Source organism: Lactuca saligna, chromosome 1, assembly GCF_052625555.1.
Source record: "Lactuca saligna cultivar CGN05327 chromosome 1, ASM5262555v1, whole genome shotgun sequence".
NCBI classification, from domain to species: Eukaryota; Viridiplantae; Streptophyta; class Magnoliopsida; order Asterales; family Asteraceae; genus Lactuca; species Lactuca saligna.
Genome location: NC_136417.1, coordinates 44,425,965 through 44,431,964, shown reverse-complemented (window position 1 = coordinate 44,431,964; position 6,000 = coordinate 44,425,965).

The following is a 6,000-nucleotide window of genomic DNA, read 5'->3' as shown; positions in this document are numbered from 1 at the left end:
ATCTAGAGCCTACATTGCTTTTCTCAACTCCAAAAGGTATAAAGTTAGAAACTTGATGAATGTTTCCTTATATCTTGTTATGTTCTTAAGTTTTATGCATTTTAGTCCCATAATCTTGGTATTCATGAGTATGGCTTACTCTAATCTAAATGAGTTGTCCTTTCAAACGTCTTTGGGTGCTTTGAGTCATAAAAATGTGATCTTGGTCCCTTTCTTACCTCCATGCAAGAATTATGATGTTTTGGTTTGTGCATTAATTTAGGATTTTGGTGTTTGGACTCCTTCTATCCATGGAAAGTCATAAAGTTGGAAATGTTATGACTTATATTAAGATTTGGGACTAGATCTAAACTTTGGAGGTAATGTCTTTATGAAATAAGCACTTAATGAAGAAAAGTTGAATCAAGTCGAGTACATTACGTGTACCTGGTGGTATGTTGATCTTACTAGGAAAATGCCATGTAATCTGGCCAAGGATCTACTATGCTAAGCATAATGATTGAGTACGCTGGGCGGACTCACTCTATGTTAACCCTTTGACTTTTTTTTACTTTGACCATTGACCAGGAATTTGACCATGTTTGACATGAAGGCATTTTGGGTAGTTGAATAGTAGTTTGTTATTTGGGTCCCTGTTAACTGTATAGGTGGCCGGTAGAGACAACATTTGGAGCAGTGATCTGTTCAGCTATATTTCAGACTGTGAGGAGAGTTTTCCTCACTGTACGTGTAGGTCGAAGGCACCAATGTCGACCCACTGGATTATGTATTTTGATATATTGGATTGACGTTATGTTGTTTATATGATAGACTAGTAAATCTGTATGATTACCTTTGTACACTGAGTATGTAGCAGATTAGTAGATCTATATGATCACATGTGTTAATTGAGTATGTATTGAACTGGTAGATCTATATGATTACTTGTACTTGTTGGTTATTGATTATTATTGTATATGTCGACATGTTATGGTTTTTTGGGTTGAGGCGGTCTTGCTTTGTGCTGAAGACCAAGATAACCATAGAGCAGTCCGAATAAATTGTAGGCCTTGCGAGGCAGTCCAGTCATGTCGAAGGCTCAGAGAGTGGTTCGGATAGTCTGTAGGCCCTGCGAAGCGGTCCATACATGCTGTAGGCTCATATATATTTGTTGTTATCTAGTTGGTTGTGTGTTTTACTTTGGGGGAACTCACTAAGCTTTGGCTTACAGTTTGATTGTTAAGGTTTCATGTACTCCAGAGGATAGGGGTAAGGCGAAGGCCTGATCGTGCACATCATCCTGGATTTTTATGAGATTATGAGTTTGGGATATAATTAAGACTTTTAGAAATTATATTTTGTAAACACTTATGGTTTTGGATTGGTTTCAAAAATGAAAATTTTTATCCTAGTATATGGGATGTTACATCTAGACCACAAAACATGTTTTCAATAAGATTGATGAAAAGACTTTATGGATTGAAACAATCCTGATGGATGGGGGTATAACCATCTATGTGAGTACTTGATCAGAATGAGATATTTGAACAATGAGATATGTCATGCATGTTCATAAAAAAATCCACATTAGTATTCATAATTATCACAATTTATGTAAATGATATGAATCTCATAGGAACCTCAAAAGAGTTGTTTGAAACTGTTGAAATCATGAAAAAGGAGTTTGAGATGAAAGATCTTGGAAAGACACGATAATGCCTCGGCCTATAGATCGAGCAACGTAAAAGATGGGATTTGACTCCATCAAAAAAAATTACAGCCAGAAGGTGTTGAGACACTTTAGTCATCAAGACTTAAAGTCGTTATCTACTCTCATTATCTTTCATTATATAGACATTAAAAGGGATCCATTCCATCCAAAGGAGGATGAAAGTTATAAGTGTTCATATCTAGGTGCAATAGGTGCATTATTGTACTTGGCCCAATCAACTAGATCAGACATCTCGTTTTTTGTGAGTTGTCTTGCTCGACACAGCATTGCGCCAACACGTCGCCATTAGAATGGTATTAAAGACATCTTTTTTACCTTAAAGGTACTATAGATATGAGTATATTCTATCCCTATGTGTCATCGACTGGATCTACCCTGAATGATACTCGAAATAATGTGACCGTTGTCAGCTATGCCGATGCAGGTTACTTATCGAACCTACATAAGGGGCGTTTCTAATTTGGATATGTCTTTACCATCAGGAACATGACAATATCTTGGAGGTCTTGTAAACAAACTCTAGTTGCTACCTTAACAAATCACTCTGTACTACTCGCGCTCTATGAGGCAACTAGAGAGTGTGTATGGCTTTGAGCTGTAATTGGCCATATTCAAAGTACATATTATTTAACTTATGATCTTAATGAACCAGTTGTCATATATGAAGATACCATTGTTGTTATTGATAAAGAAATATGGTTACATCAAACAGGATAACACTAAGCACATGTCGCCGAAATTGTTCTTTACACATAAACAACAAGCAATTCAAAAGATTGAATTGCAACATATTGGATCAAATAAGAATCACGCAGACTTGTTCACCAAGTCATTGCCGAAGTAAACTCTCTGAGCTACCTAAATGACATGTATCATGCATCTATTTGTGTGTGAATAATGATTGCATCCCAATGTCTGCTTTGTACCATGTTGAGTGCATGTGAGAGGGAGCATGCCGACGAATGCTCATATACTCATTTTCCTTTCATTCGAGGGTTGTGTCCCGTTGGGGTTATCTTGACAAAGTGTGTTTAATGAGACAACAAATATATCCCATTCTCACTAAGAACCGTTGAAGTCAATGGGAGCATCGAATTGAATACTTACCAACCATTATGCACTCTTTTGTCCTTCGTTAGAGTTTTTGTCCCACTAGGTTTTCTCTTAACAAGGTTTTAATGAGGCACGTCATACATGGTTCTTTCCCTCACTCAAGACATCCAAATCATACTATTTTGTCCTTCGCCCGGAGTTTTTGTCCCAAAGAGTTTTCTCCGATAAGGTTTTTAACGAGGCAAATGTCTGATGGATTGTCTAAAAATACAAGATGAATAAGTAAAAATATGATTCGGCGTAAATCTAAGCACACAATGGGAAGTGTTGTAACTCATATGAAGATGAATGGTAGCTCACATTTATCACCTTCATAAGTAGACTTTATGTCCGTAAAGTCTACAACCATTAGCTTACCCCAAACTCTACCTTATAAATAGGGGTGTTATGTGTTTGTCTTGTATATCTCATGTATCTCTAGAAACACTTGTAAACACTTTTATATATTTGAACGAGAATGCTGTCATGATCCTTTGAATTGAGCTAATCTGCCTTAAAATAGATCTATAATAATAAGTTGTTTTTAAAAATTTCCCATTATTGAATTACCAAGATGCATTATTACATTATCAATGAATCCTATATGAGTACCAATCTCTGAAAATATATTTATCATAAAGATTTATGTTAAACAAACATAAAACATTAGTAGACACATCAAGGAGCTTTAATAACGTATGCTATTTCAACAATAAGTTCTATGTAACAGTCCTCTGTCGACGCGTTTTGCATTTCTCTTATTCACAACAATAGGAACAATCCAAATCATTAAGTATCAAGTGGCGTTTTCAATCAAAGTGGTTATATAGATTTAAAATTCAGTAATTAACGTAAAAAATATATGTATTTTTTTTGTTTCTTTGCGGTTACCGACACAAAAGTTGGTGTTGTGATAGCAAAGAAATATGGTGGTTTGTGACTAGCTCTTTGGGACCCATCGTGTTTTCCACTTTTGCTGATCTTGTCCCTCTTTTAAGAAACTATTTCATGTCTCATCTCTCACAATCTGTCTACTATTCCTCTCTTTTCTATTGTATAATATAATAAACAAATCAAATTTCACCTCAAAGAAAATATGAACCCATATTCACACTTTTTCAAATTCATATATATATATATATATATATATATATATATATATATATATATATATATATATATATATATATATATATATATATATTATGTGAGAACGTAGGGAAAATTTACGTTGTTGATGTTAAAATATCGTGTCGTTGTGGTTAAATCTCTAGACCATACGTAGTTATAAATAATTACCCATAAGCAAATATCATCTAACCAATTTGATCTCAACCACACAATTCTTGAAGATCAATGGCTAGAAATTGTTCCTGTGTTCTCACATATTTTGTTAGTTCTCACTTGATCTTAAATCATGATGATGGTATGGAAATCCATTGGACTTTGAAAGGTTATAAGTATGAGAGAAGTTTCAAGAGGGAGTTGTATAAAAAATAGAATGTTGGTGTGACAATGCATCAAATTATTTAGATAAGTGTATTGAAGATGATATTAGTGGCTATAATAATGTTGGAAAGTGATTAACTCCTTGAATGAAAGTGTGCAGGAATAAAGAAGTAGAAAGGGTACTACAGTCAAAGCAAGCATGAGCATGTTTAATTTGGTTCTTCTCCATGGAAAGTCTGCCAAGAAACCACTAACTTTTCAACAATTGAAAGATAAGAAAACACACACACACCATTTCTTGAGTGATTTCATGTCATCTAGACTTCAAATCATTTTGGTGCCAAATTGTGTTGACACATGGATACACATTATCTTTTCTTTTTCATGTTATGGGTCTTATTTATATAATAGTATAATATCCATAGAATTATAGAATACGGATATATATATATATATATATATATATATATATATATATATATATATATATATATATATATATATATATATATATATATATATATAAAATAAATAAATATATAAAAAAAAAAAAAAAAAAAAGGATAGAAAACAGTCAAAAAGGAATTCGCATACTTTCTTTGAGATGGGGTGTTTCTTGATTCTTTCACACTCTTTCCAATTTAAAACAAAAAAAAAACACATTTGGATTAACCATGATTGTGGAAGACAAATCAAGCATGATTCTAGTAAGAAATGCCTAGAAATCTGTGCAAAACTTTCAACAAATTCCAAGAGTAACATGCATTAATCAATCCCAAAACTTGTTGAAGACCAGTAAAACTAAAAACACAGGGGGGCCCATTTCTTGGTCAATTTAAAAGTAATACATTCAATGGAGGTTTTAACCTTTTTTCTTTCATGTTACTAAAAGGGGAAATTGAAATTGAATAATTTAACTGAAACGCTATGATTAAGTCTCTATTACTCAATTCTGTCTGACATGCATGGCATAATGTAGGTGTGACATAAGAAAAAAGTATAATATAACCACCCTTTGTCTTTAAGTCAAAGATAACAAAGGTAAAAGGAATCATTTAGGCCACAAATCTTGTGTTTTTTTTGGCATAATTCAAACTACTTGCAAAAAAAGCAGTTGGAATCATTTAATATACACCCAAAAACCAATTTTTTAGCAAGCAGCCCAACTTAATTGGAATTAATCATTATCTAATGAAAGAAATCTTGTTAATTTCTAGCACTAACTTAGTCAAAGTCAACCTACCCTAGAGCTATGCCCCTTTTCGTGCTCATTCATTATTCACCTTGTCTATGCTCCTATATGACATATAGTCTCACACCAATCAATCAGACAAAGAGATAAATTACAGTATCTATAGAGAGAAATAATGTAAAGACTTGAACCTGTAGAGATAAATTACAGTATCTATAGAGATTCTAACTGTTTGGAGTACTTAGTGTTTGGTAAAGTACATAGCGCATATGATGTTTGAGAAACAAAATAGAATAAATGCTCATGATCAACTGCTAAAGATGTTGAATGACTCAGACCACTAAAGGAATTTAAGATAACCCTCAGCTTGAAGTCCACTACTTCAACACTGTACAATGATTGCATAAACTCAAAGATAAGTACATGATCTTTAATGGTGTGATGTGGCCCATGAATCATCCGCCATGGAAACCATTTGTTGTCAATCGACTTTTATGTATGTCTAGACTCACATGAACCACAATTTGAATTTTTTTTAGGAACTATATGTTCATGT